At 35.2% G+C, this 15,876-nt stretch overlaps 1 pseudogene; it reads right to left on the bottom strand.

Annotated features, from left to right (window-relative positions):
- Positions 1-678: 678 nt before the first annotated feature.
- On the bottom strand, positions 679-1,347 carry LOC110587722 (annotated as a pseudogene).
- Positions 1,348-15,876: the final 14,529 nt, after the last annotated feature.

The raw sequence follows: 15,876 nt of genomic DNA on the forward strand, positions 1-15,876 counted from the left end.
ATAGCTTAAATTTATGAACATAGACTTTAGATTCCAATATTCTGGTTTCAAACTTGGGCTTTACATTATATGACTGTTTAAATTTGGATCAGGTACTTCATCTCCCTGATACTCAGTTTTCTTATTATAACCACAAGTAAATGCAACAACAACAACAAAATGGTACTAATTACCATGTATATTTTGAGAAAAAAATAACTTGGTAATAACAGTAATACTTCCATAATGCTGAATATTTTCCAGAAACTGATTTGTGTATATTGTATGTGTATGCTTGTACATGTCTGTTTAGTTTTCATAACAACCCTATAGGTAGATACTGTTATTTTCTCCAGTGTGCACATATTGAAATTAATAAGTGGAACTGTCCCAGTCTCAAACAACCAGTATTTAGAGAAACAGGAATTGAACATATAAGGCTTGCTCCAGAGTCTGTCAAATTTCCCACCAGAAAACCAATTTTATTAAGGAATTTACCTATGCCAGAAAAATTTTAAGTACTTAAATATTGGTTCAAAAGATCAGGATAAGAAAGAAGCATTCTGGGAACACGGTAATCTTTTTTTTTTTTTCCCAACAAGAAGCCATAATTTTATTAATGATAGAAACAGTACAAGTTTCAAACCAAGCTGCAGTGATTCTTTTGAAACACCAAAAAAAGTCCTCGTTTTCAGATGGTTACATTGTTAATTCCATAATAGCATTTACAATATCATTACTGTTTTTCTTCAAGGCTCAGACTGCCTTTGCTCTTGACACATTTGCTTGTGACATGACCAATTCTATGTCCTTAACCTCTACACCGGTTTCATCAACCTCTTCCTCTTCACTCTCCTCTTATACAGTTGGAGTCTGTGTGTTTTCTTGAATGTTTGAGACAGCTTCACCTTGAACTTTGAATTTCTCAGCAGCTGCTAGTTGTGCTTGCTGAGATAAATCCTCAATCTTGGCTTCCCCAAAAACTATGTAGGTATCTGAAGCTCGGCTCTTGTAGACATCTGGTTTTGTGATGACAAAGAGGATATTCTTAGATTTCCAGATAGTGACTCTTGTAACCCCTGTAACCTGTCGAAGACCCAGTTTGGACATAGCCTTCTGTGCCTTCTTTTCACTCTGGCTCTGTTTTGCCTTACTGACTGGTTCTTCATTGATTTCAGTGGCTGCTGCCAGCTGGGCCTATTGTGTGGTTGCCTGTGTGGAATCCTGTTCCTCAAGCTCTGGTACTGAGTCATCACTGTCAGATTCTGTTCCAGACCCTGTCTCAGCCTGGGGCTGTGGCAACTCCTGCTCTGTAGCAGGGACGGTTTCTGTGGCTTCACCAGGCATTTTGTGAGGGAAATGCGGAACCAAGATGGTGGCAGAAAGAGAGCTGGAACATGGTAATCTGAATCGTGTTTCTCTCTCCCTCCACTTCTTCCTTCAATCCATTTTTCTTTCCTGATTCAGGGGACTCCAGGGATCCTTAGGCAGACTCATGCATGGGAAAACTTGGGTTCTGAGGGATTTTATGCCTATTTAATGGTGTATTCAGTGTGCTGATCCAAGAATTAAAAGATGGACTAGATTCTAAAATTTATTTGGGACCACGGGAATAATAGTTGGGAAGAAAAACTATTTGCACACGACAGATTTCTAGATACTTTTTGCTGCTAGTTTTATGTAATATTTATTGAACATTTTGACAAATATTTATTTTTGTAAGCCTAAAAGTGATTCTTTGAAAGTTTAAAGAAACTTGACCAAAAGACAGTACAAAAACACTGGCACTTGAATGTTGAATGTCACCATATGCGTGAAATTATATATTTCGGGGTAGTGTGAGCTTTTAATGTTAAGTCATATTAAACTCTTAAGTCAAATTAAGCAGACCCGGCATTGGCAGTGTAGCCATAACTTTCTGATGTTAGTAAAAACAAAATTGGCAACTTGAAATTAAATCATGCCAAGGTTTTGATACACTTGTCTTAAGATATTAATGACACACTTCAAAAACACTGATAAGAAGTATCCAGATTCTCAGATGTTTGTTGCGTGAGTTTTGTTTAGTTGTGTGTATTTTTTTTTTCAGTGAATGTCTGGCACATTACAATCCTCAAACATGTGGTTATCTTTGTTGTATTGGCATATTCAGTGACTTGTACATTTAGCGGTAGCGTTTGAGCAAGTTTTATCAGCAAGCAATATTTTCAGTTAATAAGGTTTCAAAAATCATGTAAGAATGGATTTAAACTTGCTGAATGTAAAGATTGAACTTCAAGTCACTGTAGCTTTAGTAATTGCTTACTGTATTAGTTTAGATGCTAGCACTGCATGTGCTGTGCATATTCTGATTTTATTAAAATAAAAAGTTGAACTGCAAAAAAAAATGTGGTTATTATAACCACAAGTAATAGCAACAACAACAAAATGGTACTAATTACCATGTATGTTTTGAGAATAAAATAACTTGGTAATAAGAGTAATACTTCCATAATGCTGAATATTTTCCAGCAACTGATTTGTGTATATTGTATGTGTATGCTTGTACATGTCTGTTTAACCTCAGAGATCTGTACCTTCCCAGATGATATCACTGTTGTTGTTATTGTTGTTGTTGTTACTATTATTATTACTTTATTTCAAGGGTTTTTTTGTGTGTGTTAGTCCCAGTTTTATTTTACTGAGTTTGTATTTATTCTAATCATGAGAGGCTGGAGTTACTTAGGTCATTTGTAATTTTCCTTAGTTGACTCATTGGAGCTCACTCAGGTCTGATGGGTGGCATTGGTAAAACAGATGGTCAAAGGCAAACCATTTCTATATCTGTCTTATTTCCTACACACACGTGCACACACACGCGCGCACACGTGCACACACACACACACACATTTGACTTGAAATAATAAAGTAACTGAATAAATGGAATATGAGTGCCAAATGAGATATCTTGACATGGAAGGCAAATAGTATATGGGAAATTCTAATACTATAATTTTTTTTAAATCAAAGTTAAGAAGTACTTAGTGTAAGACACATTATTATTTTGTGTAATTAATCCTAAGAAAGAATAACTTTCCATTTAAACTGTGACATGTCATCAGTTGTAAGATTCATTCCAATTTCAAAGAGGTTAAAATGCAAAAAAAAGTCTAAGAGCAGATAACATGTAGTAATGTGTTAGCATTATCTTTTTTAATTGAATGCAAAGTAACAGGTTTTATGGGTAAGAATGAAGAAAGGAGGACAATTTATTTTTATTTTTTTATAATAATATAAAGAATAATAATATAAAACAAGATTATATAAGCATAAATAGGTTTAATCACACATAAATATGTTAAAAAGTATAATTTGAAATAAGTATAGATAAACTAGATTTTATAATTTAAAGTCATAAACTGAGTGATTACAATAAACTAAAACTGAACAAATTCATACTATCTTCCTTTTACAAAGAAAACATGTGAAAGACATGATCCAAAAATTTGATCTTACTGGAGAAGAGTTAAGATGGCAGAATAGTAGGAGGACCCTATGCTTGCCTCATCCCTCCAACACAGCTTGATAAATATCAAATCATTCTAAACATCCAGGAAATTGATGTGAGGACTGAGAGAACAAACAGCACAACTAGAGGGAGAAAAGAGGCCACATCCTGGAAGGTAGGAGGTGCGGAGAAGTGATTTGAGGGAGAAAAAAGAACCACCTGTGCTGCACAGAGGAGGGAGCCCTGATCAGGGAGAGAGGAGAGAGGAGAGACAGAGAGTGAACAGAGTGCAGGGCATTGCACAATAAAAACACTTCTCCAAAATCAATGACAGGAGAAATGAAACGGGCTGATTATTGCAAGTTTTTTAGCAGACTTCAAAGACTGAACATTTAGAAGTTCACACTATCACAGGGAGGAGCCTGGTGGGTGCAGAGGTACTCCGGTGGAGAAGGAGAGAAGAGGGCTGGGGGCAGTGTCATCTGAGAATCACCTCGGTCACACTGGGAGAGACAGTTCCCCTTCTTGGAGTGCACTTGGGAGAGGTGGCACTGCCTCTTTGGAGACAAAAGAGCCAGTGGACACCATTGAGCTACCCCATTCATTAGCATAAGAGCAGAGGCAGCTGCTGAGGGCAGCTAACTTGGACGAGGGCTTTTTGCTGTGCTTTAACATAAACTCCAAGCCCCTGTACCATACTGCTCCTGCCCTTCTGGGACAAACCAACACAAGCCACAGTGCGGTGAAACCCTTCCCCAGAAGATCTGTGTGATTCATCACTTACATATAACACCCAGTGCTCATCATAACAAGTGCCCTCCTTAGTACTCATCACCCATTTAGCCCACCCACCTTCCTCCATCAACCCTCAGTTTGTTCGCTATCATTAAGAGTCTCTTACAGTTTGCTTCCTGCTTTTTTTCTTCCCTCCCCATATGTTCATCTGTTTTGTTTCTTAAATTCCACATGAGTGAAATCATATGGTATTTATCTTTCTCTGACTTATTTGACTTAGCATAAGACACTCCAACTCCATCCATGTCATTGCAAATGGCAAGATTTCATTTTTTTTTTTTATAGCTGAGTATATTCCCTTAAGTATATATACCACCTCATATTTATCTATTCATCAGTTGATGGACACTTGAGCTTTTTCCGTAGTTTGGCTATTATTGATAATGCTGCTATAAATCCCAGGGTGCAGGTATCTCTTCAAATCTGCATTTTTGTATCCTTCAGGTAAAACCCTAGTAGTGCAATTGCTAGGTCATAAGGTAGTTCTATTTTTAATTTTTTGAGGAACCTCCATCCTGTTTTCTAGAGCAGCTGCACCAGTTTACATTCCCACCAGCAATTCAAGTGGGTTGCCCTTTCTCTACATCCTTACCAATGTATGTTTCCTGTGTTAATTTTAGCCATTCTGACAGGTCTGAGGTAGCATCTCATCATGGTTTTGATTTGTATTTCCCTGATAATGAATGATGTTGAGCATTTTTCATGTGTCTGGTAGCTATCTGGATATCTTCTTTGGAAATATGTCTGTTCATGTCTTCTGCACATGTCTTAACTGGATTATTTGTTTTTGGGTGTTGAGTTTGATAAGTTCTTTATAGATTTTGGGTACTAACCCTTAATCAGGTATGTCATTTGCAAAAATCTTCTCTCATCCCATACATTGCCTTTTAGTTTTGTTGATTGTTTCCTTCGCTGTGCAGAAGGTTTTAATCTTGATGAAGTCCCTATAGTTCATTTTTACTTTTGTTTCCCTTGCTTCTGGCATGTCTAGTAGGAAGTTGCTATGGCCAAGTTCAAAGAGGTTGTTCCCTGTCTTCTCCTCTTCAATTTTGATGGTTTCCAGTCTCACATTTAGGTCTTTCATCCATTTTGAGTTTATTTTTGTGAATGGTGTAAGGAAGTGGTCCAGTTTCATTCTTCTGCATGTAACTGTCCAGGTTCCCCAATACCATTTGTTGAAAAGGTTGTCTTTTTTCCACTGGATATTCTTTCCTGCTTTGTCAAAGATCAGTTGACCATATAGTTATGTGTCCATTTCTGGGTTTTCTATTCTATTCCATTGATCTATGTGTCTGTTTTTGTGCCAGCACCATACTGTCTTGAGGACTACAGCTTTGTAATAGAGCTTAAAGTCAGGAATCATGATGTGTCCAGCTTTGCTTTTCTTTTTCAAGGTTGCTTTGGCTATTCAGGGCCTTTTGTGGTTCCATACAAATGTTAGGATTGTTTGTTCCAGCTCTGTGAAAGATGCTGGTGGTACTTTGACAGGAATTGCATTAAATGTGTGGATTCCTTTGGTTAGTATAGATATTTTTTTTAAAAGATTTTATTTATTTATTCATGAGAGACAGAGAGAGAGAGAGAGAGAAGCAGGCTCCCAAGGAGCCGGGAGCCCAATGCGGGACTCGATCCCAGGACCCTGGGATCATGACCCGAGCCGAAGGCAGACGCTTAACCATCTGAGCCACCCAGGCGCCCTGGTTAGTATAGATATTTTAACAGTGTTTTTTTCTTCCAATCCATAAGTATGGATTTTTTCCCATTTCTTTGTATCCTCTTCAGTTTCTTTCATATGTGTTCCATAGATTTCAGAGGACAGATCTTTCACCTCTTTGGTTAGGTTTATTCGTAGATATTTTATGGTTTTAGGTGCAATTGTAAATGGGATCACTTCCTTGATTCCTTTCTCTGGTGCTTCATTATTGGTGTATAGAAATGCAACAGATTTCTGTATATTGATTTTATATCCTGCAACTTTGCTGAATTCATGTATTAGGTCTTGCAATTTTTTGGTGGAGTCTTTTGGGTTTTCTATGTAGAGTATCATGTCATCTACAAAAAAAGCATCAAATTGGCAAGGTAGTTGTTTCTTATTTCCTTTACCAATTGGTGTGTAGCTTCTCAATTCGTCCTTATTTGAAAGGTCTAGATTGGTTACTGTTTCCTGTTTGGATCTTATTCATTATTAGTATTATTGCTATTATGCTAGAATTAATAAATAATCAATGTGCCACATAATGGCTATAGTTAATGATACCGTATTGTATGTTTGAATGTTGCTAAGAGAATAGATCTTAAAAGTTCTCATCACACACATACACACACAATGTTGTAACTATATATGGTGACATTGAGGTGACCATTTTGCAATATACAAATATCAAATCATTATGTTGTGTACCTAAAACTAATATAATGTTATATGTCCATTATATCTCAATTTTAAAAATAAGTAAAATAAAAAATATATAATAATGATTAATACAAGAAAACTAGGTAAATGGATACCCAATAATTTTCACATTTCTGAACACCAGAATACATACAAATAGCCAGAGGAAAGATTATAGCTCTAAGTCCTAGATGGTCAAGCAGTTCTCTATGCAATGCAATCACATTTATCTCTTTTGTGTTCTCAAAGGCAATGTAGGAAATTATGGAACAACTGAAAGTGAGTATTGCAAAAACTAGTAAATTCAGGAATTCATCTGATCAGCTATTTTCTATTTCTCTTTAAGCTGAATTTGCAAATATGTAATATATTGTACTTTTTTAGTTTAAACATAAAGCACTAGGTAGAAAGAAATTCTAAAAATTAAGAATTAAAAATACAATAATCTTGGTAAAACTGCATCCTTGTGTGTTGAACTTTCATAAAAAGTTTTATTTCCTAAATGATAAAAATTGTTCTTAAAATGGTAATAAAAAGTATATTTCCCAATTAATCTTTCAATAAGGCTTGCAAACAATTATTCCCTAAAATAATATCATCAAATTATTGATGTTAAAAAACATTAAAGTTATCCATCAACAGTCTTTATTTCATATAGATTTAGTGTTTTTGAAAAGACTGTTCTTTCTAAAACTGTGTTTCTAATCAACAAGTCCATCAAGTCAATTATTTTTGGTTACAATTACTTTTGGTTAAACTGATCGGTCATGATTCATTTTTTTTAGTGATTCATTTTTATTTTAATACAATTTTCTTTATATTTTATGTAATACTTATCTATCATCCCATTACACTCATCACTGAAAACAGCCTATTGCAATATTAGACCATTTCACTAAGTTTTATTTTTTCTTATATTTTCCCAGGCACTTCTTCACATGGAAATAGACCAGGTGAATATGATTATTACCATTTTTAAGATGCAAATATTGCAACACAAGCATGTTACCTAACCTTCAGAGAAGCTAAGATTAGCACCCACGTCTTTGAACTCTGTTTCTTTCTTTAGCCACCTTAGAAGATACTGTCAAGTTATACAGCAACATATTTCAAGTTTTGGTGTATATATAATTATATTGCAAACACTTGAATTTGAGTATATGTTTTCTACTTTTTCTTTAGTTTTTCTTTTGACAGCTGATGTCAATTAATGGAAATAGAACTGGCCAAGTAATATTGATATGCCCGCAGGTCACTATTCTACTTATGTCACAGATGTGTTTCAAACAGTGATTTGATTGGAACCCAGAATGCTTTTTAAAAATATAAGTAATATTATCACTGATACTTTGGTTTACTTAAGTCATTAAATATGTCAGAGATAGAACGTGAAAATGTTAATTTTTTTTGCCTAATTAGATTTCTTTTTTCAATGATTTCTGTATCTTTGTACTAATCCAACGTAAAAGGCACTCTGCCCCCTATTTTTTCTTTGTTGACTCAAACTAAAATTCAAGATTAACTTGTAATCAACAGGTTTCTTTATCAAAGCCAAATACGTTTGAGAATCAGGTCACCTTTTTTTTCTTTCGTTCTTTACTTCTCCTTTTTTTTCTGGTCCACCATGGAAATTTGTGATTGAATAAATCTTACAAATGCCATTAGTATTGAACATTTATTTAAATGATCCAAGGTGAAATTATAGTCGATTCATTGATATGTAGAACATACTTTGACCCTAGTACACCTGTTGCTTGGAATGAGATGTATATTATATATAAAGCTACTCTTGGACTACTTCGACTTTGAGCTGTGTTCCCTAATAAACTACTAGAGAACAGACTTGCTAAGTCTCTAAACAACTTCCTGAATAAGACTTCTAGTGGTATTTGCAGTAATAGCTGCTTTTATCAGGAAATCAGTGCCTTAATCTGAATATGAATTTACTGCTGAAGGGGTATATGATTGCTCTTTTGGCATAGCAGTGTGATGGGAAGGGAAAGAGAAGACCTAAAAAACAAGTTGTTTTACCCTCACTCTGCCACAGTACCATACTGTGTGCTGCATCAGGTTTTGCTGCCTCAGGTTGTATGGTGATTGCTATAGGAGCACGTTGTGCCCATACCTAGTTAAGGTGGATTCTCTCCACACCCATTATATCTAGGCACACCCTTGGCTACCCGAGTGTGCAAACTTGACAAAGAGGCAAACTGGCTTTTGATAACATCAACATTACTCCAGTGTAAATTCTTCCTGGAGCTTTGTTGGAACTCGTATATGAACATACAATTTTAATTTTGTCAGAAAACTTAGCCAGTCTGAATCTGAAGGATTTGCTCCCTAAAAGTCTCAATTCAATAATATAATCATCATAATGCCAATTGCCAAATATGGGGATTTGTATATATCAGGATAAAAGCTTAGAAGAAACTCTCTTCTTGCTTGACCCCAAATTAATTCACTGGTTTTTTTGTTTGTTTTGTTTTTTAATAATATAATGATGAACAATTCTGTGTTCTAAGGGGTTGGCAGGCAGATTTCTTGTCTTAAAAAATACCTTAGTAATCTACTTAAAATAATAATAAATAATTAACCATTACCGTCTGCCTCTGAGAGTTCTCATTTTAAACTGTTGGAAACAAAATTGGAAACTCGTCCCTATTTTAGAAGAGGAAAGAAGTACAGTTTCATCTGCAAACAAGCTTAGTGGAAATGACAGTCACTGTGGTGGTGTTGTAGTTTTTTTTCTCCAAACTGACCTGCCTTCTTTTGTACCCTATCTGAGTAACAGTGAAAACACTGAATTGTACTTTATTTTTTCTCTTTTGGGATGCTGAGGAGATGACTTTCTCTACATGCTAACAGAAATACTACAGAATAGAAAGATGCAAAATTATCAAGATATATTGCAACATAAAAAGCATGAAGAAGCTCACAGGTTTGTTGTTCCCTTGCTGTAATTATAAAAAATCATTGCATGGGAATAAAACAATCTCAGACTTACCAAGCCATGCTCTCAGAATAAAGATCTATTAAGCCCGTATGTTCAGATGAAAGAAGTATTTTTCAAACGGCAAATTTCTAAGAAGATTCCTTGACCTAGTATGGCAAGGTTATTCGAAGTTTCCTGGGCACCTAGTTTTATCTCTCATTTGTTTCCCCAACACTTTCAGATCAAGTTTCTATTACATAAACACTGAAAATCTTAGAAAATGTCAGAGAAATGCCTTATGAATATTCATGTAAGATAAACATAGTTGTCCATATTTGGCTCTTCCATCATATGTCTCTGTCCCAAGCTGGCCTTTTTCTCTTCTGTCTCACTGAAATAACTCAAGGGCAGTTGCACAGTGCTTTCTTTAAGCACAATGGCAACACACTATAGTGTAGTAGTTTCAAACCTTTTCCCTGGAACCTTGGATCCCACTGAAATGATTCAAGGTTCTAAAACATTGCTTATAAAACTAATATTTGGTAGTGTGGTAATTTAAAAAAAAATACTCAAATGTGCTGTCAAATTTTAACACATTGGAGACCACTAATGTGTAACTTAAACTGCAAGGTTAATTTGCTTTTGTGCGTTCCTCAATAAAGGTACCCCTACTATCTATGTGAATATATTTGAAGGTCTTATAATGTGTACTGATAGTGAAGTTGAAGCTCTGCCCTAATCTTTTAATGTTTTTAATTCCTGTGTGAGCATTGTAATACCTTTAAAATTAACCAGCAAGTGCTTTAATTTAAGTATTCACCTAGTGCACCCAATTAAATAGTAAATAAAGCTGAGGCATAAGGTTGTTGCTTATTCTTTTCAATGAGTAATGGTCAGTTTTACATTTACCAAATGCAAACGATGTAGTCTTTGTGTATAAAAATTAGATAAGTAGTTTTAGCTTTTCTCATTAATTGACTTTATTAGAAAAATGATCAAATTTGAATGTACAAAATAAATTTGTTTTAAATTATTGTTTTCATAAGCTTTATATATTAAAGTCTCCATAAAAGTTTCGCTTGCAAAATTGGTCATCAGTCTTCAGATGGGAGTGTGGGGGGGGAACTGTGGCATAGTGAAAAAAAAAAACTGGAAGAATTGGAGTGGAGAGGCTTTGATCTAACTTTACTTCTAGTGTCACTGCTTTTGTGGGCTTGGGAAGTCACTTTTTTAGAATAGGCATAGTTAAAATAAGAGACATAATGTGGCCTTGCTACTTAGGCATTAGTGGTCTGAAGTGGTAGCTGTCACAGGATCAGGCTGTTCATTCTGAGTGAAGCAATATTATAAAATGTCTTTTCTATTAAATTGAATTACTAAGAAATAACTGCAAGTTTTTGGTCTCTGAATGATTCCCAAATTTCTTTATGTAGATTTAATCAAATTTTAGTATTTATCTAGCAAAACTATAGAGGACAAACTTCAAGATTCCTAGTAAAAAGTTTTCATAGCTGACAGATACGACTGCAGTTGTTCAAGATCTCAGCATATGAGATAGGAGGATACCTACTCGGGGGAGGGAGAAAGGGTGTGATTGCAGCCGCAGTTTTTGGCCTTCTTGGCAATTTTGCCACTCCTCCTTACCCTGTTTTAAGATTAAAATGATTATTTGATAAAGAACTAATTTAGGAGAATATAATGTAATATTGTGTTAAGGAACATATAATTCTTGATAAAATTATTGCACATTTTTGAGGCAGGCATTTGAGGCATCCATCTAGGGTCATCTTTATTGTCTGTCTCCTGTGCATCCTATTGACAGCAGAGTGATGACAAAATCTTCTGTTACTCCCAGTTACCTACCTTGATGTAGCCCCAAGATGTAAATGGCTAAGAACTTCTAACTAAGTAATCCTAGCTCTCATAAATACTGCTTTCTTTACAAGTGGTCATTGACCTCTAATGCACTTTTTTTTTTTTCAACTAAGAAAGAGAGAAGGAAGGGGGCGCCTGGGTGGCTCAGTCGGTTGAGCGTCTGCCTTCGGCTCGGGTCATGATCTCAGGGTCCTGGGATCGAGCCCCACATCGGGCTCCCTGCTCTGCGGGAGGCCTGCTTCTCCCTCTCCCACTCCCCCTGCTTGTGTTCCCTCTCTTGCTGTGTCTCTCTCTGTCAAATAAATAAATAAAATCTTAAAAAAAAAAGAGAGAGAAAGAAGGAAGGAAGGGAAGAAGGAAGGACAGAAGGAAAGAAAACTGTCATCCTAAATAAAAGGATATATATGTCTCAGGGACATTTAAGAACTTGACTTTTTTTCTGTAAGTCGATATTTCAATTAAATATAAATTAGTCTTTCACAATAGAACATTTGAAAAATATGTTTTGTTATGCACTTTACTTAAAATACCATATCAACAATTTACAAAAATAATTGACAGGATAAATCAATATTAAAATGTGCCGTAATAGGTTGTCTTCTGGCTTGCTTATTTGAGGGTTTCCTTCTTTCTCAGTGCTAAACTATGTATATTTATTATTCATTCGTAGCAGTGCCACTTCTTACTCCCTTCCTCTTTAAACTGACTGCTTTCAATCTATACTAGGCAAAAAATCCTTATAATCAAAGTTGTTGGCATGGACAAAACACAGAGTGAAAAAGCTGTGAGTAAATGCCTGAGGACTCATTTTATTGTAAGGTCCATAGTATTAAAAATATCAATAATGAGTTTTATTTGAAATTTTTATTGTTTATTAAAAAACGTTTCCCAAGTAATCGGAACTAATTGTAACTCTAACACAGTGTAATGGAATTTTCCAAATGCCCTACAGGACCTTTCTCTCATTCACAGACTAGTATCTTTTCTCCACCTCCATGTTGCTAACTGTAATTCTGACTCTGCCAGAGTCAGAGGGAGGAGTAAAGGGTGAGAAAAGATTTTACTCTGCTGGTACTGTCTCAAGATGGCAAGTGTTTAAAACAGACTCACACTCTCATGATATTTTAATGAATTTTGCATTTTCTACAAATGCTGATGATACATTTCCCTCTAGCTGACTGTTCCCCTCTCAGCTACTGGTTTTTCCTGAGATCAAGTCTATACCAATTCTTTTTGGATTCCATAATCATATCCCCTAAGTGGTTCCACTGGTAAGATATAAAATGAATCAAGCTGGCTTTTGCCCTGTGTGGTATCTCTGTATATTTTCTTAGGCTTACCTTTGATACAGTAATCTGTAGGAGAGAAAGCTGATTCCCAAACAGCGACACTTTCCTTAGCTCCACTTCTAAAACATCTAGCCAGCTGTTTTCTTATTCTCTAGATCAGGGATCAGAAAAGTAGGGTTTACCAGCCAAATGCAGACTACCACCTGTTTGTGTAAATAGTTTTATTGGTACACATACCACTTTAATACCTAATATTTAGTAATTTAACACTTCAGTAGAAACCTCCAGATTTACATCTTGTCACCAAAAAAAGTATTTAATAAGATAATTCACCTCTTACATATTACTTTGTAGCCGTGTAACCTTATTAAAGTACAGTTTCTGTGAAGAGCCAACTGCTCTCTGTTATTTTTTTCCAAAATTTTCCAAATAGAATTCCAAACTTTCCAAATTCTCATTCACATGGAATGAAGAATGACTTGACTATTTGGAAAATTGGAGAAAATAAGAGAGCACAGATGCCTCAACTAATTCTGTTCTCTGTATTGAGTCTGCCTATTCAAAGAGTGGGATGCTGTTCTCAGGTCTTGTTTCATTTTTAAGGATATGGGGTCAGACCCTATACATTTTACAGGAAGATCTAGAGACCAATTCTCTAATCCTCCCAAGGAAAGAAATATGAGTAAGGGACTATTTGGGAGGTTGTAGTCACAAGCATTGCATCAGGTGTTCCATCTAAGAATCAAGATTTGAGAGGAATGTTAGGGATCTTGGTTGTGTCATTGTAGCTAGGCTAGGTTCTTTAATCTGTTCTTATCAGTAAAAAGTTGATCTTTAAATCTCTGTGTTTTTTTTTAAGATTTTATTTATTTATCTATTTGCCAGAGAGAGAGCAAAGCCGGGGTGGGGGCGGGTGGGGGAGCGGCAGGCAGAGCAGGCAGAGCAGGCAGAGGGAGAAGCAGGCTCCCTGCTGAGTAAGGAGCCCAATGGGGACTCGATCCTAGGATGCTGGGATCATGACCTGAGCCGAAGGCAGATGCTCAAGCGGCTGAGCCACCCAGGCATCCCTCTGTTTGGTATTTTGCTTCTTATTTTGGTTGGTACTCTAAATGTTTGTGAGTCATTTCATGTTCCTAATTTAACACAACCTTATTAGTAACTAGAAGGAACTCAAAGTCAGTTCTTATTTTCATTATTAAAAGCCATAGGTTCTGATTTTATACCTTAGAATTTGCAATTAGCAAAGGGAAAATATTATTCAAGGTGAACTTAAATCTTTTCTTCCTTTACCTTTCCTCTCCTTTGCTTTTACCTTAATATTTTAGAAGTAATTTCAGAAGGTTTTTAGGTCTTCTAGACTGCATAGGTCCTGACTAGCTTTCTAAGATCACCCAAGGCTATAATTTGAATATTATAAATGAGTATGTTATACATGCACATAAATATGTATGTATATATATATAATTGTTATGAAAGAGAGAAAGAATCCTTATTAATACTTACAACATAATATGTATATATAGAGTGTGTGACCCTGAAACTAACAGATGAACATCATATGTTCCTGGTGGACATGAATTTCATTATTGCTACAAATAGTATCTCACAACTTAGGGCATTTTATAGAGTTTGGCACATTACAAATTGCTGTTGCCAAAGAAATATTTTTTTAATAAATTTAAAGTGAAAGCCCGATAAATGTTAAGGTTTTGGAAAGTTGACAGTGCATTCTTATTAATGGCTGACCTTTTTTGTGCTTATCTGAAATAAAATGGATCTAATAATCTCTTGATTGCTTGCAAATCTCTAAATCTAGTCACAGCAGAAAAAGAAGTGTACACTGGTTCAATCAATATTTTATCCCAATATGACAGACAATGACATTAACTTTTATCTAGTAGAAAAAAATAAAAATAGTTAGTGTATTTGAGTTGAAATAACATCTGAGCTACTTTATTCACAGCTAGTGTCTCTCTTTTGAAATGCTTTATATCTTACCAAATTGCCTGAAATACTTTCTAGAACAAGGTAACACACACACACACACAATCACATTTATTTCCACAAAAAATGAATAAAATAGGCATTAAAAGAATGCCTCTAACAGCAATGTTAGTTCACACAAGGAAGACCCTTCAAAGAAAAATATAATAAAAAGCATCAGCATTGTATGTCCCAGTTTTGAAATTTCATGTTGCTATCTTAAGATTCATTTAAAAAAATTCTCTTTTACTATCAGTTGAACATTTTTGAAAGTAAGGAAAGAGTTACATAATGAAATAACAAAAAAAAATACATTGAATCTTATCATCTCAGAGCTAAAGTTTTTCGTAATAGATATGGTGTTAACACCTTATTTAACACCAGAAACAAATTCAGTGTTGTGACTTGACCAAAGTTGGAGACCCAGTCTTGCTGACTCTCGAAACTCTGTTCTCCACTACCTGATTCTCACAAAAAGTCAGCAAATACAATGGGGACCTGGTGATATTTATGTCAATCATATCATTATTCCCAGATTTTCTTCATTAGCATTACCAATGTTTCATTCAACTATTTTGTTTCCATCTTTCTCTTCAAACACAACAATTTCCTTTCTCTTGACTAATAAAGCATCCGTAAGTACACATGGGTCTGTCACTGGAGTTTCTGGCAATTGGCATTTTAAGATAAGCATACAAATAGAGGGATATGGCTTCAGAGGAAGATGTCTTGGCAACATTCAATTTTTGTCTCATATAAAGGAACATGGCTTCCTCTCAGGAAGCTCTACTACAATACAAAAGTTATAACAATTATGAAAGCCTTCTTTTTAGTCATTATAAATGATACTTAAAGAAACTATTCTATATTTTCTTCTTTACATAGCTGTACAAAACTTTAGCTTAGAACAACTTGTGGAAAAATACCACAAAATAGCACTAAATGTGTAGAGATAGTTTAACAAAGTATTATTCATTAGAAAAACCTAATATAACAATTTTATAATAATGATTTTTTTATTTTTTATTCTTTTGAAAGATTTTATTTATTTGAGAGAGAGACAGAAAAAGTACATCAGGGGGAGGGGCAGAGGAGAGGGAGAGGGACAAGCAGACTCCCCAGTGAGTGGAGAGGCCTATGCTAG

This window comes from Neomonachus schauinslandi, chromosome 3, assembly GCF_002201575.2.
Source record: "Neomonachus schauinslandi chromosome 3, ASM220157v2, whole genome shotgun sequence".
Lineage (NCBI taxonomy): Eukaryota > Metazoa > Chordata > Mammalia > Carnivora > Phocidae > Neomonachus > Neomonachus schauinslandi.